At 43.5% G+C, this 27,931-nt stretch overlaps 1 long non-coding RNA gene across 1 annotated transcript; it reads right to left on the bottom strand.

The window, feature by feature from the left end:
• Positions 1-35: 35 nt before the first annotated feature.
• LOC119805123 lies at positions 36-27,931 on the bottom strand. The gene is made up of 4 exons (XR_005283872.1): positions 27,871-27,931; positions 4,847-4,938; positions 1,489-1,600; positions 36-1,107 (listed from the first exon to the last, which is right to left on the bottom strand). It is a non-coding gene; the product is annotated as an uncharacterized LOC119805123 (long non-coding RNA).

Below are 27,931 nucleotides of genomic sequence, written 5' to 3'. Positions count from 1 at the left end.
GAAAAAGCAAACAATACATTAAAAAACAAGCATGCTATGTTTCAGCAAAACTTTATTTGTAAGAGCAGGTCAGGAACCAGATTTCACCAAGGACTACAGTTGGTTTATCCCTGGTCTATCTCTACTTACCACCAGCTGGAACTGTTTATCTGGCGCATCCTTCAGGGCACCTGATTGATGGAAATGTCGTTGATCCCTTTGTGGGATGTCCCTTTTGTTTGTATAAGCTTGCATGGCCAGATCATTAACAGTGACATCCATGGGAGGATTAGGACACAATGTTCCAGAAGACAATTAAGGTCAAGGAGTATCACAGCCCCATATATCAACTGACATTTCATTTTGTGTGCCAACAAATATACTGCTGCTCTTAATCATGGTTTGCCAAGGGCATTCTCTCAGAAGGAAAGCTTTTAGGAGACTAGGGCATTACAATTCTTTCTAAACTGACTGCATTATTGGTCTGAATTTCAGCAGTGACGTAAGTAGTTTCCTTTCCAGATGGTCACCATATGTCCTCGTATACATGTGTTATTAGCCTATGTTAGAGGTAGAAAATGCTCCTGCATTCATTCTCTCTGTCTTCTTTCTCTCTATGCTCTACCTCAGTTGCCCAGACCCTCAGATTGCTAAGGTTTCTGAAATCCACTATTGAGAGCAATTCAGAGAATAGGAGAGAAAGTATTGGCCAGAACAAGGGAAGAGTATATGTCGGAGCTCAGCTACAGACTTTAGACTCTCTATATGAAACACAAGTATGCTAATGCTGACAGCTACCTAGGGGACAGTTGAGAGAATGCTGAGGCACGAACAGTATAATGGTACTTGGTAAAGGGCATTTGGCTGTCACTGTTTCTTCATCAGATGACAGGCTTACAGTCTCCATTCTTCCAAGTGTCATTGTTCAAAAGGTTTCCTAACTACCGCACGATCAAATTGGGAAAGGCCTTTGGCTGAGGCACAGCTACTCTCTGTCAAATGTCTCAACACAAATGTTGATTCTCCTTTCAATGAAGGCAAAAATGGAGCCTTGTTTCCGTCTGCAGCATTTGCCAGGTTTGCTTCAGTGTCTTCAGAAAAGCTTTGCCATTTCTTCTCATGGCAGCCCTTTAAAAAAAGAACAAAATAGATGATTGCATTTGTTTTTCAGATAGGAAAACTTAGAGAAAGAGCCACTAAACACGTAATCAGAAATCATTCAGTGCTTTACTAAAGAACTAAAATCCTGGTCCCTTGACCCTGACCTAGGTCCTTCCAGGGTGTTACATACATTTCCATTCACTAAAACATAGATCTGCTAGTATTTTTTCCTGTTCTATTTTATATTAAAAAAATACTTGGAACATAATTCAGAATACTACATCAGACCCTTCCTATAACATGGGTTGCTAATAGCATGGACTGTTTATTGCTGGCATCATATCTAGTATGGCAGCTTTCTCTTACAATAAATACCTGAAGTAAATATAAAAAGTTATTTTGACTCACAGTTTTGAAATGTCCAATCTGTGATCAATTAATTTGTCTTTTGAGGTCTGTAGCAAAGAAGCATCTTCAGTTGATTGTGTGGCAGGAAAAAATCTGCTCATCTTAAGGGGGTCTGAAAGGGAATAAAGGAGAGGAAGATCAGGACCAAATAGTCCCCTTCAAAAATGCACTCCCAGGGGCCTAAAAGCTCTCAGCAGGCCCTAGAGTTCTTACCACCTCCCCAAAGTACCAGTGGGACCAAAGCTTTAATACATGATCCTTTGTGAAAGCACAAGATTTAAATGACAGCACCCTTTTAATGTGTGAACCTCTGGGGGAACGTTAAAATCCAAAAGTAGCACCCAGAAACTCAGTTTAATCCATAAGAGGCCAATAAAGGTTTTGGGGGTGGAGAAGAAGACTAGTATTTTTGTTCATACCACTAAAGTAGATGCCTAGATGATTCAGAATTTATCTCTCTTCTTCTTTTGAAAAGAGACAATGGTTAAAAAAAAAAAGCAAGGTCCTAGTTCAGTTCTGTGCTTTTTCTAGGCATCCAGGGATTTTTCTAGACCTGGGAGAATATGTAATATGTTGTACAAGGCAACTTGACAGTGAGTCTCACTGCTCACGAGTCTTTATGACGATGCAATGTCTCTCTACTTCCCAAACTAAAGCTGCTTCATTCAGGACTCTAAAATCAACACATCCTGTCTGCTGGCCAAACTAAGAATGATAGTAAGGAGCCCATAGCTCTCCAAGAGGACTGTGGTCTGCACAGCCCACTGACGTCTCATCAACTAGCATGCACCAATTGTAGGCTAGGTCGTGTTACATTTTAATCATGTAAGAGTGAGACTCTTAGAACAATACTACAAGAGGTATCAGACACTAGGAACTAATTTACTGTATACAGATGACAGGCAGACAGGAGATAGACAAATAGATTGATGATAGATAGAATTATCATCTTATTTTACAAATACCATTATTATATTTTAAAATACTATTAAATATTCAGTTTGTAAGAAAAATAAATTCACAAGACTTAAATGCAAACCATCACAAAGCACACAAAGAAAAAGAATCCTCCTCATCATTCCATGGTCTCTCTTCATAGTAGGTAACATTTCATCATATCTATGATGGCATCAGTTTTGAGAGTCATCATTATTCTATATACCACCAAGAAGAAAATACTATGGATAGTTATCTTTCTAGGAAAGTTATCGTTCTATAGTTCCATACAACGAAAGATATCCCCACATCACATCTGCAGAAATGTGAAAAATGTATAGCATAGAATCCGCCTCTAATTTCTTTAGACATATGTAAATAAATATGAGTATAAATGTCAATTTTACTCCCTAAAAACAACAAAAAGAAAATTGTCTGTTGCATTTTTTTTATTTTAAAGTATCTTTCCATATCAGTAGATGGAGATCTCCCTCACTTGTTTTTATAGAGACTGAAAAGATACATTGTAATTTAGTTAGCTAGGCTTCTCTTCGGTTATTCTCAATCTTAAACTTTATCTAATCCTGTTGCAATGAGTAGCATCATGTGTACATTGTTTCATAAGAAGGCAACTATTTCTACAGTCAAAATCCCAAAATTAAGTATCTGGGCAAAATAAAACGAACACTTGTAATTTTGAGGACTTCTGACAAATGTTGTATCCTGAGGTGTCACACAAAATATATAGTCCCACAATTAGGATACAAGTGTCATGGTGGTGGCACACACCTTTAATTCCAGTACTCGGGAGGCAGAGGCAGACAGATCTCTGTGAGTTTGAGGCCAGCCTGGTCTACAAGAGCTAGTTTCAGGACAGACTCCAAAGCCACAGAAAAATATTGCCTAGAAAAACAAAAAAAAAAAGGATATAAGTGTGCTTATGTTTTCTACTTTTGCCAATAGGTAGTGAGTTGGTTTGCAAATCTGATAGTTAAAAATAGATGATATATTGGCACATTTAGCTTATGTTTCTCACATGAGTTCAGTTGAGCATCATTTTCAGCACAGAGAAACCCTGTCTCGAAAAACAAAACAACAACAACAAAAAAAAAACAAACAAACAAAAATCTACTGTGATTTTTATGTAGCTAAACTTACCAAGCCTTTCTTTTGTTGGGTCTGAGCTTCAAGTCATACTTGGAAAGGCCCACTTACTCCAAAGTAATACAGGAACTTTTCCATGTTCTTCTCTAATAATTTTTAAGGTTTTATCATTTGGCATTTGAATTTTGGATCAACTTTTAATGTTTTTCGACTTCATGATATGGTGACTAGATTGAATTCTGTTTTTCCAGATGGCTAACCAGTTGTCTCAACATACTTACTCAACAGGCCATAATTTCCCATACTAGCTTGAGATGCTGCCTTCAAAACCAAATTCCTATATTCATTCTTTCTCACCTTCATTCATTTCATTTGATTCATGATCTTATCATTTAAATACCTGCAGCTATGACTAAGTCTTTGTCCCTTTCTAGTTCGTATATTGACATCTTAACCCACAATGTGATTGGGGCAATTAGTAAGGCTTCTAGTAGGCTAATTCAACTTAGATGAGGTCTGTACTCACTATAGGGTTACTGTTTTGATGAGTAAATGAGAGGTATCAGCTCTTTCTCTCTCAATGAGACCACAAGAAGTCCTGCTAATGCTAATGTACAGGCAGAGAACAGCTATCTACAAACCAGGCAGAGGATCCTTTCCAAAAAAAAAAAAAAAAACTGAAACTATCAGTACCTTGACCTTGGATATCTTTGCTTCCAGAACTGTGAGAAATCTTTTAAGCCACTTCACCCACAGCATTTTGTTATAAGTGCTGACACAGATCTACTCATAATTTTTAAGGAAAATATCATTTAAAAGATATGCAGACTAGAGTTACTCTCGAGAACTGGCTACCCTTAGAGTCCCCACCTGGAAACACACCTTTGATGCAATATATTCTGTTTCACATACTATATTTTCAAAGGTTGAAGAATTATTTTTAAACTCAATAATGGTCTACAAGGAGCACTCGGTGACATAGTGTTGCTGTTGGTGGACAGAATACTCATTCTGATCGTTGGAACTGCTATTTGCTTTTTTTTGTATAAAATTGAGCTAAGGGTACTTTCTTGAGACTTGTTATTTGTGTGAGGTCCTTACAGCACATAACCTTACAGAGGACTGGCAATGCCTCTTAGGGACAATGGCCACCGCTCACACATCTCCTATACTCACCTGCTTTCCTTCTGCAGACCAGGTCTGAGCTATCTCTGCCCAAGTTGTCTTTCACATAAAATTTTTTCCCCGTTGCCTTGTAGAACCCCGAGTTTCCTCTCACACCCTTACCTCCCACCTGAGATGTGATACTTGCTTTTACCTTACACTCATAAGAACTTGTTCATTTCAGGCCACTCTCTTCTCCCTCTTTCCACTGCCAGCACTGTGATCCAAAGCAGTAGCTCCTCATACCTAGAACAGATTCCAGTTACTACTGTCTTGCTTTGAGTTTTTCCTGATCTAATCTGGTATCCATGTTCTGATGTGGATGTTTTCAAAGCACAGTCTGCTCATGTAGCTGTGTTTCTCTAAAACCTTTGTAAGACCTTTCCTTGTTCAAAAATGATGACTAGCATATTTAACACGGCTGTAGGGCCTGCATGACCTTGTCCCTGGCAAGCTGTCTACTCCCCTCTCACACTATACTTATTTGCTTCCTTTGCTTCAGCCTCATAGATTCCTTTCTGCTACAAAAACATGGTTTGCATGTTCTTTTCTCTGCTTTGAACATGCTTCCTTTTTGTTTGTGCTTTTAAACAAATTCAGCTTTCAGATCTCAATTAAAGCACCACTTTATCATTGCTTCCGGTTATTACTGTCCTAATGCTACATCCTTTCCTTTATGGCACTTCTATCAATTTGTGATTATGTATTAATTTGTACTATTATTTGATTAATATCCGATTCCTATAAACACCGAAAGAGCAGAGACCATGTAGTTTGGTTTATCTCTTTCTGTCCGTTTCTAGCAAGGTATCCAATACAGTACAAATTAAGATGCTATAAACTATCGAGTTTTTAAAATCCATAGTTATTTCCACCCAAACATCTTAAATTGTCATTGAAAATCTACTTATCCATCACTGGCTTTGAGAGTCCTAATACACACAGCAGAAAACACATAAGAGGAAAAAATAATCACAGTTCATCTGCTAAAAATGATGCTGGCAGCTTCCTTCTGCATGTGATCAACAGGCCTGCTCATAGGCCAGAAACTCTAACTCAATATGCTTTGTACCCATATGATTCCCAGAGCAGGACATGTGCCTGGGCAAAGATCACCAAGGTTTTTGGTACTTTGCTTTAAACACCAAGCAACTTAAAGGTCTCCCTACTTCCTTATCATCTCCTCCTCAAAAACTACCATTTAGTATAGAGCCATAGAACATCTAAGATATCAAACACACCATCTCGTGTATGTGAGTGCATGCATGTGTATATGTGTGTTAATTTTGTCACATATTCATATGTGTGTATGGATATGTTCTACCATGTCCACACATGCAGAAACCAAAGGATGTTTTGCTGGGTGTCATTGCTGTGTATTAAGTTACTTTTCTGTTGCTGTGATAAAACACTATAACCAATGAAACTTATGAAAGAGTTGAACTGGGATTACAATTCCAGAGGATTAGAGTCCATGATGGTGGAGCCAGGACACTGGGGTAGGTTGATGGAGCAGCAGCTGAGAGCTCACATCTTTACCTACAAGTGGGAAGCAGACAGCAAACTCAAACTGGCTTGAGTATTTTGAAACCTCAAAGCCCACTACTTCCTTCAGCAAGGCTTTGCTGTGGAATACTCCTTTCTACTGTATGAATATATGTTATTGTGATTGGTTTAGTAAAGAAGCTGACTGGCCAATAGCTGAACAGAATAAGGTTAGGCAGAAGAACCAGACTAGGAGAATACTGGGAGGAAGAAGGGCAGAGTCTAGAGTCACCAGCTAGATGCAGAGGGGGCAGGAGATGAATGTGCCATCCTAGTAAAGGTACCACCACGTGGCAGAATGTAAATAACGAATGCAGGTTAACTTAAAATGTAAGAGCTAGTTAATAATAAGCCTGAACTATTGGACAAGCATTTATAATTAATATAAGCCTAGGAGCATTTATTTGTGAGTGAATTCGGGACAGGAAAACTGCCTACAAGGCTTCAATTCCTAATCCTCCCCGAACACCCACCAACTGGAGCCCATGTATTCAAATATACGAACCCATATATAACAAGCACACTCATTCGAACCAGCATATGCTGCACACCTCTACTTTGTTCCTTCGGGACAAAGTCTCTCACTGAACCCAGAACTAGGCTTGCTGGCAGGAAGTTCAAAGGATTCCCCTGTCTTTGCCGACCCCCAGCCTTTTACATGGGTGCTAGTTAGTATCGTGGATTCAGGTCCTCATGCTTACAGGTCAGGCATTCTTCCTCACCAAGCTGTCTCCAGCTTCAGGCATACATCATTTCATAAACTTTTAAGCCCTTGGATCCCACCACATGAAACAATAGATCTAAGTAAATGCTAAGGAGTTTATCATATTCAACACATGAGACATTTGAGCAGAGATTAAATCAGAGTTTGGTGTGTCTGTCCAGGAGCACGTAGAAGTCCTGACAGAGTATTACTTCCTTTTAAGATATGACAATCCTCTATCTTCTTCTCCTTTGGTCTCTTGGACCTGTAGCTAGGTGAGCAGGCTGCCATGTTCTGAGGACATTCAAATAGAACTGTACAATGAAGCCATATTGTGAAGAGCTTAGCCCTGGCCAACTTGCACCTACTTTGTCAATCATGTGAGTACATCAAATTGGAAGAGGACAATCACAGTTGACACATAAGTGAAATCTCATGTGAGAAGCTAAGTCACAAAACATCTGACTGGGCCACTCCTTAATCCCCAGCCTATAGAAACCATGAAAGAAGCTCAGTAATAACCCACGTCTCTGTAAGCCAGTAAGCTTTAGAGTCCTGGGTTGTGTAAGCCATATACGAATTGTACAACCCTGGGAAGGTACTCTCACCTTCTATCTGTTAGTTTTTCCTCTCTAGAACAGAAATAAGCATAGTTCTTTCTTCACGAACTTGCTTCCAGCACTCAGAAGTAGGCTTGGCACATGAGAAGGACTACCAAATAGTTATTATTACCATTTTCCTTACAGTTTCAATTAGATTGCATTGATTTAATTCCCTTTACAGACCAAATTTCTTTTTTTTTTCAGACAGAATTTCTCCATGGGAGCATTTTCACATCACCTGCCACTGCCACTCCAGACCCCAGCACCTTCCAGAACGCAGTAGAAGACGTCATGGGTTTGTCTGTGCAGAGTTGCCTCTAAAGGTACGTAGGCAATTTGGAGTTAAGCTACCTGAGTCACAAGGAAACAGGGCTGAGACTATTTGTAGTTCAAAGCAGGGATCAATGGAAATTATCCCAATGAAGACTCAGGAACAGTAAGAGTTAAACATGACGAAACGTGTAAAGAGCTTAGCTCTATAAAGCATCCAGTAAATGCTGGCCACTGGACTTGCGGAAAAAGTCTCAGTGAATTCAGTCTTCCATTTTCTGGTGTCTTGATGCCAGAGGATTTCAATGATTCTCAAGCTTTTCTGCCTCATTTGCAGAAAGAACGAAAGCATGCTCTCGTACATCTATGTGCGCGCGGGCACACACACACACACACACATACACACACACACACACACACTCTCTCTCTCTCTCTCTCTCTCTCTCTCTTCCTTCTGGAAGAGGTTAACTATTGTGACCGGTACAATTAGCCCCTTTCCATCTGATAACAACCCTATCTAAGGAATTCACAACCGTTAATTAGAGGCAGCCGGCAATCTTGGGAGGCAAGAAAATTATCACTCAGGCTCTCCACGTGTCTAAACCAAGTTGCTCTGGGATAACCTCAGTCAGGGAGCCCAGGCCTGAGCAAGAATAGAACAGGGATGGAGCCTGCCAGCCCCTGGCCCCTGCACACTGCCTCTTCCCTCTTCCAGGGCTCCGAGGAGCTGACTAGAGGCCCTGCAGTTGTAAGTTCATTATTAAATCATTTCTCGCCGAAAGAAGAAAAGGACTCGAAGCTCCACACACAGCGGTTTTTAAAATGCTGGTCTCTCTTCAATAGAAATTGAATTCACTGACGTAGCCCAGGGAAAAGCCAACTCCTTCTGCCCCTCCAAATGAGTCTTTCAGGCTAATATAGCAGTTAAACCTTCAGGTACATAATAGCACGCTGCTCTATTAGCTGAGGCGATTTTATTCTTCAGCTTGCAGCTTCTTGCTTGACAGTTGTCACCTAGACAACCATGTCTCCATGAAGTCAGGAGGAGACTGGGGGGTGGCCTCTGCGGAGCCAGCCAGCCTGATACATCAAATCTTCTGGTGCGAAGGAACCATTCTTGGCTTTGCGATGTGGAACACACTAAATAATGCATTCAACTGTTGTCTATTCAGCTTTTCCAGCGCCACCACCGCCGGCCCCTCCTTGCCTTTGACCTTGAAACACTCCCTCAGCTTCAGGTCTTCCCATTCTCCTGTTATCAGCAAATCTGGATCAGTGTGACTGTGTGTGTGTGTGTGTGTGTATGTGTGTGTGACTGTGTGTGTGTGTGTGTGTGTGTGTTTAACAACTTCTCAACCTTGCAGCTTCCTAGCTAGGGTTTTTTTTTTTTATCCTGAAACAAAAGAACTGCAAAGGCAGAAAGTTCTCTGTCCCAGTGTGTAAGGAGACTCTAATCAGACAAGCCACAACAGGCTCTGGGACTTAATGAAAGGATGCATCCTCGTCTACTTCTATGTGGGAAGAGCCCCTGGGAACGTAGAGCAACTCTCCTGACCAAAACCCACAAGCACCATCAATTCAGGGAACTCAAGGAACAATGGAGCCCCGACAGGACCAAAGGCCCAATGGTACATTTTCCTCGTAGCCTATGGACCGAGGATGTCAATCAGCAACTGGCCCCTCCCAGGATTACCATGAGAAAGTTTGGAGCGCCTCTGACAGCAACTGTGAGATACCAAGTGGACTCACCCGAGATATCACAGAGGCAGGGAAGGTTTGTTTGCCAAGTGGGTGCATTTCTAACCTGGGGGAACGCATCAAACTCCACAGACAAAGCAGGGTTCACGTAACCATATGGAGTGTCTGGGTAGTTTCCCCGAGCTCTCTTCTGGCCTCCGGGAATAGAGCACTGAGCAAAGCCAGTAGGATCCCTCCCTTCCCAGGACTGGCACAGTGCACAGGTGCACGTTGTTAAGCATCATTTTATAGCATCAAATGGCCAGTTAAGTATTTGCTGGTGATGCATGCAAAGTGAGTGGGGTGGGCTGGGGGCAGCAGGTCACTTGCGTTGATATACGAGGCCGGCCAAGCATCCTATAATCCAGACAAAACATCCGGCTCTGCCAGTTCTTAAACTGAGTCTTCAGGGTAACTAAGGCTCTACAAGGTAGACTGTGGTCTTCTGCAGGTGTAGGGACCATACACACCATCTGCCTAGGGACAGTCTCTGTGGATAACTGCCCAGTTGTATGCCGGAGCCAGTTTTCCCTGACTTACAAAGGCCGGTTGTGCAAACCTTTCATTCCATGTCTCGTGACACCATGTTGCTGGCTTGAAATCTGTGCCATCGAAACCGGCCACAAAGCAGGGCCTCGATATGTCTATTCCTTTGAAATCTCACTTTTTTCAGCAACTACAGTAGTTCTCTGTTATCCAAAAGTTTGCTTTCCTTAGATTCTCTCACACACACTAAACCGCAGACCCAACACATCAAGTGGAAACGCCAACAGATAAATAAGCAACTCGCAAATTTGAAGCTGTATAACATTCTGAATACCTTGATAAAGTCCATGTCTCCCTCAGGACATGAGCAATACCTCTGTTTAGTATATTCATACTGCATGTGCCACGGCCCCATGGTCAGCAGCCATCCTGGTTACCACAAAAGCTGTCACAGTAGCTCCCTGCTTATAATGACCCTCACTGACTTAATAATGGCCCCAAATCTCAGTGGTGCTACCAACTGGGAAGAAGAAAGACAAAGGGGACAGTTCTTCATTGAAGTGAAAACACGAGGTACAGTAGGGTATTTTGAGATGCAGTGAACACATCCTCATATTTTCAATACAGCATATAGTTTCAACCAGTCTCCTCTATTATTAGCTGCTAGTCTCTTACTGTGCCTAATTCGAAAATTAAATTTTATCAAAGCCAGGCGTGGTAGCACATGCCTTCAATCCCAGAACTCGAGAGGTAGAGGCAAGCAGATCTCTGTGAGTTTGAGGCCAGCCTCATCTGCATAGTGAGTTTCAGAACAGCCAGGATTATGTAGAGAGATCCTGTCTCAAAACACCAAAATATAAAATAAAGAGCCAAGAATTTCAACTTTATAATAAGTATGACTATGTTAAACACAATCAAGTTCAGTATTATCCATGGCCTTGGGCATCCGCTAGGTGTCTTGGAATGTATCCCCAGAAAGAAAAGGCTGCTGTTGGAGAAGCATCTCTCCTTCCAGCATAGATACTCAGCTTATGAGCTAGGTTGTTGGAGCAGAATGGTAGCATCTTCTTCAACACAACACATGACCAGAGTTCTCTTTCTTTCCATGTCAATTGGAAGAAGGATGAGTGTCTGACCCACATTAAACCAATCCAAAGGCTTTTTTTCTTTTTTTAATGGTTTATTTTTTTATATTTAAAAATTTCCATCTCCCCCCCCTCCTCCTCCCCTTCCCTTCCCTCCCCTCCACCCATACCCCCCCTCCCTCCCTCTCCAGGCCAAGGAGCCATCGGGGTTCCCTACTCTATGTTAAGACCAAGGTCCTCCCAACTACCCCCAGGTCCAGGAAGGTGATCAACCAAGCTGAGAAGGCTCCCACAGAGCCCGTCCATGCAGAAGGTTGTCAAGAGACTTGACTCTAGAGGGGTTCCCGGATTTCCAGGGAGACGCCCCCAGCTAGTTCCTTGGGCAGCTGAGGAGAGGGAGCCTGAAAAGGCCAGTTCCTATAGCCATACTGATGAATTTCTTGCATATCACCATAGAACCTCCACCTGGCGAGAGATGAAGAAAATGACTGAGCCCCACATTGGAGCACCGGACTGAAATCCAAAGGCTTTTTAACAGTCTTTCTTTTCACTCATGTGTATACATACATATTTTAATTTGATAAGCAAGTTATGCACGCTTATTACCATATGCAGCATACATTATAGAATGGTAAGATCCAGAGAGTTAACATATGAATTAGCCTACTTGTCACTTTCTTTGGTAGTAAACCCTTCATATCTACCCACTCGTCAGTTTTCAGGAATGCTGGCTATTAACTGTAGCCACTATGTTTACAATAGATCTCAACTTTCTTCTTCCTAGGAAACTTTTGAATCCTTAGACTAACATTTTCTCAAGCCTTCTCCCTGACAGCTCCTGGTCTCACTTCTTGCTTCTGTGAGGTCAACCTTTCCATATTTCACACTTAAGTGTAATCACATGGCATTTGACTTCCTATGTGTGACTTATTTTCACGAAACCCAATGTCCTCTTGTTCTGTTCAGGCTGTTGTTGCAAATGTCAGCATTCCTTTCTTTGTAAGGCTGCCCGGTGTTGTGACATGTGTCTGCACTGCCCTTTCTGTCGTCAAGTCGTCACCTACCAAATCACCACTGACGACTTCTTAGGTTGATGCCATGTCCCAATTATTGTGAACAGGACTCAGATGAACCTGAAAACTGGCTATCTCTTCATTATACTGACTTCGTCTCCTTTGTTCGCTAAGATTTTTAACCAAGTACCTTAGGGGAAAAGGCTCTTTTACTCTGAGCTCAGGAGGAAGAAGGGTCGCGGAAGCCTAGAGGTACCATCTTTTCTGCTCCTCTTAGACATCCAGAGAAAAAGATCAAGACGAAAGAGAGAGGAATGAGGGGTATACAGAAGACAGAGCCTCAATATAGCATTCGTTGTGTGTTTATTTTACACACAAAGATTGGGGAAGCCAGAGTCCTAGACTAAGCACACATAAGGGGGCAAGTCCAAACCAATGGCCAGCTGGAGCTGGCTATGCTCAGGGCCACTTTACCCTGAACTTCTAGAGTTTTACGACTCACACAAATTACTTTTTCTTTCTTGGGCTATGTTGATTTGGGATTTTTTTCACTTAAAACTGAGAGTTCTAATTGGAATATACTGTCTTTCCCCACCTCCTGCTTTCATGGAAACTTGCTTATCTGTCAATCAGATAACAGCAGTGCTTTGCCCATGGACAGTCACTGTGCCCATGCAAGCTCATACCTTTTCACTCTGAGCAAACACGGTCCTTTCAGGTAATAAGTGGCAGAGACCTGAGTGCTGGTGAGTTGGGATTCATAAGGGCAACCTCATGGCTAAAATGACTAAAACGAAATAGTGGCTAAATAGCCTACCTCCTTTGTCCCTCAAGTAGCATCTGAAGGCATGGCCCACACCACCTACCTGAGGTCCACAGCACAATGGCCTAGTGGTTTCAGCCCACAACTGATACTACAAATCGACTTTCTTTTCTTCCCTAGCTCAGTTATCCAATCCCTAATGATGCTGGCTTGGGCAAGTGGTGCCAGGGGTGCAACAGAGGGCCCATACATGCTAGAGAGGCACTCTATCTCTCAGCCTTCCTCCCAGCTCATCTGTAATCAACCCCCCAAATAGACTATTTGCATACAAATCCTTGATACAAGGTCTACTTCTGCGGAGAATTCAACCTTTAAAACTAGTTGCCCCACAAATGGATGGAACCAGAAAAAACATCCCGAGTGAGGTAACCCAGACCCAGAAAGACGAACATAGTATGTACTCACTCATAAGTGGATATCGGGCATAAAGCAAAGGATAACTAGGCTACAATCCACAACCCCAGAGACGCTAGGCAGAGAGGAGAAGCCTAAGAGCGACACACATGGAGGGCCCCAGGAAAGGGAAAAAGCTAAGATTTCCTGGGCGAACTGGAAGAGGTCAAAAAGAGGAGAGGGGAATTGGAACATGGGGGGTTGAGATGGCTGAGGTGGGGGAGAGATGGAGAGGGAGAGCAATTAAAGAAATAGCTTGATAGACAGAACCACTATGGGGTTTCGGAAAAAACCTGGTACTAGGGAAATACCCAGGAATCCACAAGGATGACCCCAGCTAAGATTCCTAGAAATAGTGGAGAGGGTGCATGAGTTGGCCTTCCCCTATAGTCAGATTAGTGAATACCCTAATTGTCATCATAGGATTCTATTGGATGTAGACAACATCCAATAACTGATGGAAGCAGATACAGAGATCCACAGCCAAGCACTGGGCTGAGCTCCTGGAGTTCAGTTGAACTGAGGGAGGAGGGGAATATGAGCAAAGTGTGTGTATGGTGGGGGGGGGGTTAAAGGTCATGATGGGGAAAAACCACAGCGACAGCTGTTCCAAGCTAGTGGAACTCATGGACTCTTAACTGACAGCTGGGGAACCTGCTTGGAACTGAACTATGCCCTTTGAATATGGGTGATAGTTATACGGATTGATCTGTTGGGGGTGCTGGCAATGGGACCAGGACTTATACCAGGTGCATGAACTGGCTTTTTAGAGCTCATTCCCTATGGTGGGATACTTTGCTTGGCCTTGATACAGGGGGGAGGGTTTTGGTCCTGCCTCAAGTGACAGACTTCTCTGACTCCCCAAGGGAGGCCTTACCCCCTCTGAGGAGTGGAAGGGATGGGGAGAGATGGGGATGGGAGAAGGGGAGGGAGGAGGAACTGGGGTTGTAATGTAAAATAAAAAAAAATTAAATGAGAAACTACTTGTCACAAAAATATGGTTCTTATACTCCAAATCCTAATGCACGCATTCTTACTATGGGTTCTCTGTCCGATTTATAGTGCCTTCCCTCTTTCATGCTGCCCATCGCCTTCACCTGGCTACAGAGTTAATGTGGAAACTAAAGAAAAAAAAACAAGTCACACCTGTGCTTTTTCAACTTCATCCGAAATTCTAATTTGGGTTTGGCCTACTTTTAGACACACCCAAAAGTTGGACGCGGAGCAAAGCTTTTACTTGTCTCTTGTGAGAAAGTCATCAGGGCAGCCACAGAGACTCTCACACTCACGCGGTTCCCTGTCTGTCACATGATTTAGTTCCACTCACCACAGGCTAAGAGCTCCCTTCAGCTAAGAGTCGCCTTACCATTGTCAAGAGAGCAAGGAGAGACCTATTGTCCGGAGGCATGAAACTTGCGGGTATGCATGCTCACAGAGGTATCCGTCCAGTGAGAAACACACTCATTCTGCCAGGCAATGGGCAGAGAAAATATGTATGTATTCTGGGCATTGGACTGCCAGGATTTAGAAACTTTTTAGCCCCCAGATACCTCTATTTTTCAAAGCCCTGATCTGGGAGTAATTTTCTAAACCTCTCCAGCTCCTTTGGAATGGATAGGCCTCCGACTTCATGGGAAGTAGGGAGAGTGGGACTAATTAAAGAACTTTAAGTGACTATCTTTAGCTGAATAACTTTAAGTGAATAATTAAATAACTTTAAGTCAAATCAGAGGAAAACAGTCCGGATCTAAAATACCATAAGGCATAAATTTCAGGTGATTGGAGTGAATTCCACTTCCATCAATGCCAAGTTGGCTGGCAGCAGGTATAGTGTCTGGAAGCCTAGTCTCTGGAGGCAGACTACTTGATTTTGAACCCTAGTTCCACTCCTTATTAGCTGTGCAACCGCAGACGAGTTAAGCAACTTCTCTGAGCTCATCTCCTTCAAGCATGATAATAATGGTGTCTGCTTTATTGGCCTGACACAAGTATGAAATAAATCAGTATTGCTCAAATCTTTAAAAGAGAGGTTGATACATAGTAAGGGGCCTAACATCTGCTTTTATTTTGGTTATTGTCTCTCTGGATCTCAGGCTCTTCATTTGTGAATGGAGGATTCTCCCCCTCAGCCTACATTTGGGGGTTTTGTGAGGACAAAATGATACAATGTCATTGGAATGGAAAAATTTGGCAAAGCATAGAATGTATTTGGGTTATGATTAAATCAGCTGAAGCTTTTGTGGCCCACGCTCTTTCTCCAAAACACCCCCGGCTGGGCACTTAAAGGCTCCGTTAGTCTTGACTTCAGGGAAGGAAACAAGAGCTCAGGGAAAGCCCCTCCCATCTGCATGGGTCAGACATATGGTGAGCAGCTGGGATGTATGCAAAGCATTCTTCAAATTAGTCCAAAGGCCCCACTGTTCAGTTATTGCCCCCAATGCAGTCATAAAATCACAGCGCACAACCGCCAGCAGGTTGTTACATCCCCCGGCCTGCGCTTGCTCCAGCCCCACTCAGCCACCCAGTTAAGGCCACTTGAAGTTCTCTGGCCCCGGAGCCACCTGCATCTCCTCTGCTTTCCTCAATCTGCCGTCAAGAAGGAGGAAGCAATTAAATAGGGGACATGTCAGTCTCACCACAGGCCCTGGAAAAAGTCAATAAAATTTAGTTACCAGAATGGGAGCTGATTTGTAACCACTCTACCATAAACCATGAAACGCACACAAAAGATGTCGGCTTCAGGCACGGAGCAAGCAAGCCCAGGAATGCCGGCCCTCGGCACAGTTTCCTTAAATGCCTTTGGTGGAACCAAAGGAAGGAAAATGAAGTGCTGTTTACTCCAGAGAAATGTAATGTGAGAAATGAAGCCAAAAAAGCATCTTGTCTCCCCTAGAACTTTATAGCCCAAAGAGATTAAGGGAAAGGATATGCTGGGGGGGGGGGTGGAGGGGCGTGCTGAAGAGGATAGGACAAAATATGTTGCTACTACTCAGTTAGACCATGCCAGCTGTAGGAGGCTCTGTATGAGAGAGGGCGCTGTTACAGTTGCTTGCTCGCTCTGTCAGCCTCCTCTTTCTACCTGGTTCACTGCTGCAAGACTGTAGAAGATTTGTCTAGCGTTCACAGACCCCATGCCAAGAAGGAAGGAAGAAGAGTCGAGAACCAAGGACTGTGTAAACCAAGATTTTGGTTGGTTGGTTTCACCCTGCCAGTTTACCTTGCTGTTTCTTCCATTTGGCTTTTCTACCTTGTCAGTTTAATTGAGTGGCTCAGAATTCAGAGACTCAGTCCATTATCATCATGGGGTGACATGGCAGTGAGCGGGTAGACGGGATGCTGGAGAGGGAGCTGAGAGTTCTACATCTTGCACAGGCAGCAGGAAGTGGTCTGCTTCATAGGGCATGGCTTGAGCATATGAGATCTCAAAGCCCACCTCCACAGTGACACACTGCCTCCTACAAGGCCACACCTACTCCAACAAGACCACACCTCCTAATACTGCCACTCCCTCTGGGACCCATTTTATTTCAAACCACCATATCAGTCATGCGATTTTGTTATGAAATTAATTTATTGACCAATTTGTTTAAAACGACAGCAACAAACCAGGAGGTGCAGCATGCAGTTCTACCAAGGCTGTTTGGGGGCAGCACGGGGCAGAAAAGGGAAGAGCCATTGCACAGACTCACAGTCAGGAAAATATGCCAAATCATTCTTTTTCCACTCTCCCTTCTCTTCACAAAGGCCCAGAGACCCTTTTCTCATTTCATCATTTTCTTTGCCCTAAACAAATATTTTGATGTAATCCTAAAGCCACAGAGCAGAGTACAGTATAAGGCCAACTGCCTTAAAGTTCCTGGTTAACGTGAACTGAACACAAGTTATGACATTTAATCCTCAGCTTTTCTGAACCGTAGATTCTGGGACATGGGATCTGCCTTGCAGAAACAGGTCAGTATGGCAGGCTTTAAAGTTTCTCCCTACTCTGTTTCCAGCTTGCTCTTTCTGCTACCTTGACCTTCCTTACAAAGTCCTTCCACTTTGCTGCCACCGGCTCTACCCCACTATACACCCTTCTTCCTCCATCTTGCTTCTGTCGGGTATTTTGTCCAGAGACCAGGAAAACAAGAAACATAGCTAGAAAGTGGGATGAGTAGACTGAGCCCCACAGAAACAAAACAGCACAAACAAGGTCAATACCTGAAGAACGGTAGCAAAAAAAGGTGTGACCAATCCCTGAGTGCCTATTTTCTGTCAGGATTTCATGTTAACCATAGCTTATGTGTTTTCCTGTTGCTTTGCAGACTCCCAGCCCTTTAAAAGTATTAAATTCTCAGTATAGCTTTGGCTCTGTAATGGAGGACAAGGAAGCAGAGAGGGCAGGCTGGAAATAGAAGTAGCTCTACACTTTAAAGCCTGCCCATAGTGACCTACTTCTGTCATCCAGGTCCCATGTCCCATAGGTTCTACAATATTTCAAAACAGGGCCATCCTCTGGAGACAGCATTCAAACACGTGAGCCTCCACATGACACTGCCCACTCACCCGGCAACAGGTCCAAGGGGGGAAATCTTTTCCATAAGAATCCAATCATTCCTTCATTTACAGCCAACAAAATGTCACATTCAACAGTATGCTACAACGAAATAGACGCTGTGCAGGTGGAGACAACACGGCCCCTCCCTAGCTTTGGCTTTGAAGAAGTAAGGGCATAGGACACTGGGCTGCTCTACCTCGAAGGCTTTTCTGTCTCTCTCAGGTTTGCCTTTGCTACACAAGTTGCAAATCCCAAGTAAAAAGAAGACAACAACAACAACAACAAAAGACAATTGTATCCCTTTGAACTCTTTTCCTACCAGGAATGATCATGTATCCCAGGGGCCCAGTGCTGTCCAACAAGATAGAAATAGTAATCAATTGGTACTCACTTTTCCTCTTCCTTCTTTCTGACAGGAATGTGAACACAATGCCTGGAGTAGTAGCAGCTATCTTGTAATCAAGTCTATACTCCATAGATGGCAGAGATAGAAGAGACTAACACGCCCTGCGTTTCAAGACAGAACCCCTAGCTATGTTGGATGGCCTGTGCCACCGCAGGAGGTGAATCAGTCTCTTACACTTCGACTGCAACCAGCCAAGTATTTTATGGCATGCAGCTTAAATCTACCTTTACCGACTCAGAGGAACCAGATCAAGTAGTAATGATAATAAATATATAATTATGACTAGTAATGGATGCCAGTCTAGAGAAGTACAAGGCTCCGTCAGGCTGTAGGCTGCAATCCTTGACCAGGTAATGAAGGGGAAGGAATGAAAACTGATACTGAAGCTCAGGGACTACAGGCAAGATGGCAGATAGCCAAGGTGAGAAACTGTGGAGAGGTCTAAAGGGAGTCGGGAGCATTCGCATCGGAGGTGGAAGAAGAAAGCCAGTGTGCACAAGCAGTGAGGTAAATCAGCTCCCGGGCATTGACACTGTGACCTGAACCTCTCTGCTCAGCCCATTAACCAACAGGATTAGCTATCTGCGACTAGCTAACCGGTCAGGCAACGCTGAAGGAATGCAAATGGAAGTTTCCTAAGGCCTGTCTGAAATGGAAGAAGAAATTAGGGTTAGTCCTAATTATTCACATTAGCGAAAGGACAAGGGGAATCCCCATAGGAGAGCCAATGTCAGAGTGCTATTTACAAATACCCAAGATAATGAGTGTCTGGCACAACCTACGCAGTCAATAATGTTTGTTGAATGACTCAACAACTAATGTCAAAGAAAGTTACCTCAAAGTAAAAACTGCGCGCTCTGTTCTGACACACTTGCCTTTCCCCTCTAGTCCACAAAAGTCGATGCCAGCAGAAAGCCTTCTACATTCCCTCTGAGTGCAAGGCCCAGGATTCTGGTTTCCTAGCAGGGACTCTCAGCTTATTTCCCCTCTGAAAAGAGCAATGCTTTCTCCATCACAGTCATTCCTCCAAGCACCAGCCTTTCTTCTCTCCCAGTGCTCTCTGAACCTACCTGCTACTTAGGGCCCTGGTAGCCAATCAGCTCAGAGAGCAGCTCAGCAGAGGTGTAAAGCAAGGGACAGTCCCCATCATGACTGCTCTAATAGTCCTGAAATGTCATATCAGCAGCTTGGCAAGGTCATGGCAGGGTGGTATTTCCACTTGAAGAGAGGATATGAGCTAGGAGCATATACTTCTTTTTCTCTTATTTATTTTTTAAACAACCTTTTCTCAATTTTCATACCAGTTCCAGTTTCCTCTCCCTCCAATCATCCTGCTCTCCCCACCTTCTCCCCACCTTCCCTCCATCCACTCCTCAGAGAGAGTAAGGCTTCCTTCCCATGGGGAGTCAACAAGGTCTGGCACATCACTTTGAGGCAGGACCAAAGTTCTCCCCACTATATCTGGACTGAGAAAGGTATCCCTCCCAAGAGAATAGGCTCCAAAAAGCCAGTTCAAGCACTAGGATTAAATCCTTGCCCCATTTTCAGTAGCCCCACGGATTTCCCCAGCCACATACCTGCCACCCACATTCAGAGGGCTTAGCTTGGTCTTATGCAGGTTTCCCTGCTGTCAGTCTAGAATCAGTGAGCTCCCATTAGCTCAGGTCAGTTGTTTTGTGGGTTTCCCCATCACGGTCTTGACCCTTGGCTGATATTATCACTCCTCCCTCTCTTCAACTAAGCTCTGGGAGCTCAGCCCAGTGCTAGCTGTGGATCTCTGCATCTGTTTCCATCTGTTGCTGGATGAAGTTTCCATGGTGACAATTAAGGTATTCATCAACCTGATTACAGGGGAAGGCCAGTTCACGCATCCTCTCCACTGTTGCTTAGGGTCTTAGCTGGGGTCATCCTTGTGGATTCCTAGGGAAATTTCTCTAGTGCCACGTTTCTTGCTAACCCCATAATGGCTCCCTCAATCAAGATATCCCTTTCCTTGCTCTCCCTCTCTGTTCTTCCCCCATCTGGGCCATCCCATTCCATCATGCTCTCCTTCTCCCTTCCCCTATACCCTCCCCCTCCCTTTCCACCCTCTCTCCTCCCCACCCCCATACTCCCAGCTCCCAATTTTCTCAAGAGATCTTGTCTATTTCCCCTTCCCATTGGGAATCCATGAATGTCTCTCTTAGGGTTCTCCTTGTTATTTAGCTTCTCTGGGGTCATGGACTATAGGACTATAGGTTATCTTTTGCTTTATGTCTAATACACACTTATGAGTGAGTACATACCATATTTGTCTTTCTGGGTCTGGGATTCCTCAATAAGGATGGTTTTGTTCTAGTTCCATCCTTTCGCCTGCAAATTTCACCATGTCATTGTTTTTGTTTTGTTTGTTTGTTTTTGTCATTAGAGTAGCACTCCAACGTTCAAATGTGTCACTCTTTCTTTATACGTTCTTGTGTTGAGGGGCATTTAGGTTGTTTCCAGATTCTGGCTGTTATGAAGAAGAGGGCCAGCAAGAGCTGGAGAGCTAACCTTCTGCAAGCCTTCCAACAACCCCGGGAACAAAGATTCCGAGGCCCAGAAACATTATGTGACTTACAGCCACACCGTCTGCACCCCTTTTACCCCAACCCTCCATGTTTCTAGGCCACCTTGCAGGCACGACAGCTCTCCAACCTCCCCCTTAGACTGAGCTATCATGGGATCCATTGAATTCTCTATTTTCTTTTTCATCTCTACGTCTTTCTAGACTTTGTCCAGATGATTCACCTCTAGCTCTTTGTAACTAACTGCCCTTCCTACCTACCCTGCCTACTCACCAGTGGGACACCCACATAAGCTCACTGCAGTGACGTTGGTCCTAGGGCAGAGAACAAATCCCAGGTCACATTGTCCTGCTGAGGCTCTTGACACAACTTTTAATCATGACTTGTCCCGGTCTTTTTGTATATACCACACCTCTAGGTGTCCAGATAGCACATGGGAGAAAAAAAACTCCCCGTGCCGCAATGCGAGAGTAGATATGTGGTCTGGGTCTGAAGGAAGATTCAGGGTGACATTTGTTGTTTTCTTGGAGGGTGGAGCTCATTAATGTCCACCCGGGAAGTCCTTCTTGGGGGCAGTCCGTCCAGCTCTCCCCACAACTCTCAGCTGACCCTGCCCCCTCTCATTTAATGTACAAAAAAAGTACCTCAGCACTGGCCGAATGTCTTAGTTCCTCGGGCTGTTATAACATCCCTGTGGGATGACTCAGCATGCAGGGGTGCTGGTTGTGAAAGCTTGTTGAAATGGGTTCAATTACCAGAACCCTCATAAAAGTAGGTGGAAAGAGCTGCCTCCCTAAAGACTATGTAGTCCATGGCCTGTGCTTGACAAAACTTCATTTCTCAGTTCAGGAGACCAGGGCACTAAAGAGCAAGATGCTGGCATCTTTGACACACTGTGATACCCTAGTTTCTGGCACAAGTGGCACTTTCTTGCTGTGCCCATATGCGGAGGGAGAGGGAAAGGGATCCCTCTAGACTAGACGTGCAGGTGTCCAGTCTTTTGTCATTGTGATATGGTGTTGTCATCTGCAAATGCATTGGGCTGCATTTGCAACTGTACTGGAACAAATGCAGCCACATATTTGCAAGTTGGAGCTGCTTGCTCTAGCTTTTTAGAGGATAATAATAACATGTGTGTAAAGGTTTTAAGCCTCATGATCTTGCTATCTGTCCAAGACTCCTGCCTCCTTAATGTGATCATCTTGCGGGGAAGGATTTCCACACTGGAATTGAGGGGATGGAGATATTAAGACTACCACCGAGGCTATCTCAATGAGTTCCTTGCAGCTTCAGAAGTTCCAGAAGAGGCAGGGTGATCTCTCCTCAGGCTTCTGTCAAGATTCCATGCCTTGATTATTGTATTGTAGGTCCAGTCAATAGACAGAGACAGACTAGTGAAAGCCCTTCATTAAGCCCCCACCCCACTGATTTCTGGTGTGTGGGATCAGAGACTGGAGATGGCTAGGAGTGGAGGTTCTCCTAATAGACTAGTTCTATCATTCCACAGGCCTGAAAACCAGAAATTGTGGTGAGTAGTGACACAGGCAGGAAGATGAATTAATAATGGTGATAAGCCTTGATAGATGGAGAAGGAAGTTGACCTCACAGTTGCATAATACAAATGTGGAAATCACAAGCATTGCTAAGCATTTATTATTTGTAGGGCGTGATGATAACCTGTTGTGCAAGGAGTTTTCCACCTCATTCTAACAAGCTCATAAAATAATTAGTATTGTCTTTTATTTTGGTTGAGGAAATAAAGTGATGAAGGTAATAATATCATAATGTTAATAAATGGTAGAATGAGACTTGAACTCATCTTCTGACTTCAGAGTATGGCTTCTTATATTCTGTGCTACAACTTTCCTGACATTCAAAGCCTTAAGATATTAAGTGGTTGAAATACAATAAGATCTCTTGCAACAATAAGATGCCCGATCAAAGGAGTTACAGGAAGATATGAACTACAGAAAGCACAGAAGGTTTTAGGTTAGAGATAATAAAACCTAACGCCACAGAAACTTTGCATCAGTCCATTTCCTGTTTATACAACAAAGGAGTCAAAGAAATACCTATAAAAAGAGCTTTGTTTGTTGAACCATTTTAGTGGCTGTAAGCCCAATAGCTCTTGAGTATCTGCTGACGGCTTCTTGCCCTAATGAGTACATATGGAAAAAAATCACAAGGTGAGAAGAGAAGCCAGATAAATTCAGAGGCACGCCCGCCTTCCTTCCTTCCTTCCTTCCTTCCTTCCTTCCTTCCTTCCTTCCTTCTTTCCATTTTACTTCCTTCTGTCTTTCCAGTAACTTACTGTCATGTAGTGATGAGCTGCGGGCTGCATTCCCACCGCCCTGCTCCCGGCCTCCTGGCTCCCCCATAGCTAGCTTAAAACCCGAAATAACAACACACAAATTGTATTCTTTGAAACACTGCCTGACCCATTAGTTTCAGCCTCTTACTCACGTCTTGACTAACCCATATCTAATAATCCATTTAGCACCATGAGTGGTGTCTTACCCGGAAAGATTCAGCATGTCTGACCTGGTAGCTGGCTTCATCGCATCTGGCTCCCTGAGGAGAGGCATGGCAGTCTGTCCCAGAGAGGAGAGGCGGGGCAATTGTCTGAACCATCTACCTCACTTCCTTTTTCCTGTTCTGTCTACTCCACCTATCTAAATCCTGCCCTATCAAAGAGCCAAGGCAGTTTGTTTATTAGCCAATGAGAATCCTCCATCACTGTCACAAGAACTAAATAGGATCCTCTTTAAAATACATTAATCACTTCTGCAAGCACAGTGCCCCAGTCACTTAGTCACCTTCCACTCTGTCCCATGGATCTTAAAGGATCCACCACCTCTCAATATCCCCAAGATCCCATGAGCATGTGACAGGGAGTCACAGCAAGGTGGGGAAGGCAGGGATTAGAGGCAGCCTGGTTGGACTTGCTGCATAGCTCAGGAGTATTGGGGAAATGTAAGGGCTGCCTGGATTCACTGTCATCCAGATGTGCTAGCATCAGAGGGGAAGGGCCAAGATAGGACAGTTTGGAATTTGAGATATTTATGGTTGCAAGCTAGAATAAAACTAAAAAAGGTGAGTGTGTGGGCATAAAGAATAGTCACCGTGGCAAATAATCTCATTTACCTAGAGAAAGCTCCATCTTAAGTACTTATCTTATTATAATAGTCCTTTGACGGAGATACCGAGATTAACACTACTTTACAGAGTAGAAAAACTAAGGCATAAAGTTTATTGAAGCAAGCAGATGCTCACTAATGCCTTGTGACTCTAGGTGTGGCACGGTGACCATCGATATTAAAATCACTTGAGCGCCTAACAGAAATGCAGAACCTCGTGCCCAACCCACACTCATGTAATATTCAGCTTATATTTTAACAAGACTTCCGGAGGATGCATGGGCCTATCAGAATCTGGAAAATGTTGGACTCGGGGGTCTTCTTTATCCTGGTTCATCAATGGCATGTTTTTCAAGAAATGATTGTTGGCCTTGGCTGTATTGGGTATCTGCCGAGCTCAGTTCCTCTAAGACATGACGCCTGCCATTTCTGAAGACTCCTGGCGAGACAGCCAATATTGGCTAGGAGAGATGAATGTGTCTCCAAAGGGGAAGCCTCATGAATGTTGTATATACACAAACATCTTATCCTTGGTTTTTACTTTCTCTTACTCATGACAACAGTAATTAAGATGACATCCCAAAGCTTGTTGGTCTCATTCTAGTCCATTTCCCAGTTGCTGCATTGGTGAGACAACTGATTGGGCACTTAAAATCTCAGATCTTCCTGTATGAAACAGGCATGTGTATAAAATAGAATGCCACAGGAACCAATAGAATAATTCATACAAAGATCTCAGGGCTAAACACAGTTTGTAAATGCTCAAGGACAGGCAATTGTAGTTAGGGTTTGTAATTTCAACCTTAAAATTTTTCTAGGTACTTGGAAATTGGCTGTATAAATATTTCCTAACAAAGGAACACTTGATAATTAGTCCCATAAGTGTGTGTGTGTGTGTGTGTGTGTGTGTGTGTGTGTGTGTGTGTTTTAAAATCCAAGTGAGAGACTCCAGTTCTCTCCAGATTATAGAGTGATGTGCAGAAATGAAGCATTGTACAGGGATGAATAAGTTTCCTTTGGAACAGGATTTCAAAGTTGTCTTACTAGGACTTGACACCATTCACCTGCACGTTGTTTCTTCTTCTTCTTAGGTCATAAAGTCGCTGTGTTATATTGTTTTCCTTAGGCCCTTACAAATTCCCTAAGACACAGTTGGTGTCCCCTACCTCACAATGCATGTCCATGATCAATTTAAAGAAAACACAAAGCCAGGGTGTGTGACTGTAGTGCAAATTCTAATTGGTCTAAACAATAAAATCCGAGAGTCTGCTTATCAGGGGTGAAAGCTGAAAGAACAGAGAAGCAGAGCAGTCAGCCACTAGTTCTCATCTCTACTCCAGACCAAAAGGGCCATCCTGTCCCTACAAAGTCTCAGTGGATGTGTGGCTTCTGTCTCCTCCTACCTTCTATTCCTCTCTCCACCTAGCCATATCACTCCTGTCTCTACCTTCCTAGTGCTGGAATTCAAGGCCTGTGATCTCAAGTGCTGGGATCAAAGGTGTGAGTTCTGTTTCTCTTTTAGACTGATTCCATCTTGTGTAGCCAAGGGTGGCCTTGAACTCCCAGAGATTTGTCTGCCTTTGTCTCCCAGTGCTGGGATTAAAGGTGTGCACCACCACTGCCTGGCCTCTATGGCTAACTAGTATGGCTAGCTCTACACTCTGATCTTCAGGCAAGCCTTAGTTGTTAGATCATAAACAAAATATCACCACATGTGACCAATAAAAAAATATTACTTTAAACAAACAGAATCTATAGAGCTTTCAACAATTATTTTTTTCTCTAACATTTGAGGGGTGGCACACCAAAAGCTAACTAATACAAACAGCAACATCAATATCCCACCCTCAGTTTCTCTGATGTTTGATAATTGTCACTATTTTTATGTTCAATTGCCTCTCTTTTTCACTTAGAATTCTGAAAAGGCATTTCTCACAAACACACATATGTGGATCTAGAGAGACGGCTCAGCCATTAAAGGCTAGGCTCCCAACCAAAAATACAAACGTACATGTGTGCATACCAGGAAAAACACACATGATTACACATCCTTTGACTTCAACTCAGAGTGGAGGGAAAAAGGGAGACTAGCTTTCTTTTTTCAGACAGCCCTACTATGTAGTCCAAAATGACCTTCAATTTACAACCTTCCTGCCTTGGAATTTAAGTGTAGGAATTACAGATAACCAATAACTAAAATAATCAATAATTAAATCTACTGAAGGCATTTCACTTAGGTTCACAGGCATGACGGAAACTGCCCACCACCCAAATGAGCCAGGAATATGTATCTGCGAGCATACCAGCTGACTCACCAGCTGGAGGTAGCTCTTCAAAATTAAATATTCCGGCAAGGAAGAGAAGCTCTTCCCAGAGCCTGATGGGTCCTTGCGTCGGCGCTATCAAGCCCCACCTGAGTTTTCCAGAGGCGCTGGCATCTGTCGACTAGAGGAGCCCAACCGCACAGCTAGAGTCTCACCGTCTTTCTTCCCAGAGGCTGGCGGGGGGGGGGGTGTTTCTATGTTCTAGTCACACCAGTAAATATCTGTGGCTGGGTCATCGGAAGAAACGTGCTGCTTCACTCCATGAGAAAATAAAGGGGAAAGAACACCCGTGGAGAGGAAACAAGGCAGCCAAAAAGGGCAGGAGCCCAGCAGAAGACCAACATTATGAAGAAATAACAGAGCCTGGCACATACTAGGCTGTCAATAAATGTCTATTGACTGAACCAACATACTGCTGTCTGGCCACAGGTCTTGATGCAAATGAACTTGGCTATCCTCGCTGAAGCCTGGCTTTCATTCCAAGGTCAACTCTGACTGTCAGATCTTAAATGTCAGCACAAATGATTTGTGATTACCTTAGAAACTAAGACGTGGGCCAGAAGCTTGCTCTTCAAGTGACTCTGGGCCAGATGATATCAAATGAACTAGTGCCCTCTATCTCAACCAAATCTTCTGGTAGAAACAACTTCCCATGGTATGGCAGGCACTAATGTATGATCCCCTGCATCAAAGCAAAGGTTTACATGTATGTTCACCTATTTCTCATTGCCCTACACAAAATATCAAATGCAGCATTCTTTTTTGAATTAATGAGCAAGAAAAAGAAGAAACCTTGTTAAAGTGTTTTCCTGGCAGCATTTTTGACCTATGCTTAGCATTCTGAGTAATGTATATGAGCAATAGATTGCAATGGTAGGAAGGTCGTACAGTACCAGCCTAGCCCACATAGGAGCATGTGAGCCCGCAGACAAATTGCAGCCAAACCTCTGGCCAAATGAGATTGTAAGATGGGCATGCCAATTCCAGAGAATGTATATTTTCTGGATGTATAATACAATTTGGAAAAAGGAGAGATACTGTCATTACAAATTCAATATAGTTCAGGGGATGGGTAAGGAAGGAGGGAAGTGGGAGTATTGTTGACCAATTTATCAAACTCAGTGCCCCTAATGCTCTCCTTGTGCAACCAAGAGTAATCACAGTAGTTTCCAAGGAAATGTTTGCAATCATAGGCAACAAATGAATAACGTTCATTCGACAATTATGCATTTGTAAGTTATCTGTAGTCACTGCAAGAAAGGTAAGCAGGACAGGTGACTCCCACACACACCAAGGCAGGAATGTGGATAAAAGTCTGTATAAAGTAGTTGCCTGGTAATTTTTTTTTAAAAAACTAGACTTTTAAGGACAGGCAGCAAAGAAGAGGAGATATCTGTTGGAGGAGGCTGCTAGTTAGTTCCCTGCTGCTCAGCCCTGAAATAACCACACAGAAACCATATTATTTAAATCACTGCTTGGCCCATTAGCTCTAGCTTCTTATTGGCTAACTCTTACATATTAATTTAACCCACCTCCATTAATCTGTATATCGCCATGCGGCAGTGGCTTACCGGCAAAGTTTGGGCATGTCTAACTCTGGCCATGGCTCCATGGCGTCTCCCCAAATCCACC

Source organism: Arvicola amphibius, chromosome X, assembly GCF_903992535.2.
Source record: "Arvicola amphibius chromosome X, mArvAmp1.2, whole genome shotgun sequence".
NCBI lineage: Eukaryota > Metazoa > Chordata > Mammalia > Rodentia > Cricetidae > Arvicola > Arvicola amphibius.
This window is presented reverse-complemented; position numbering and strand designations above follow the sequence as displayed.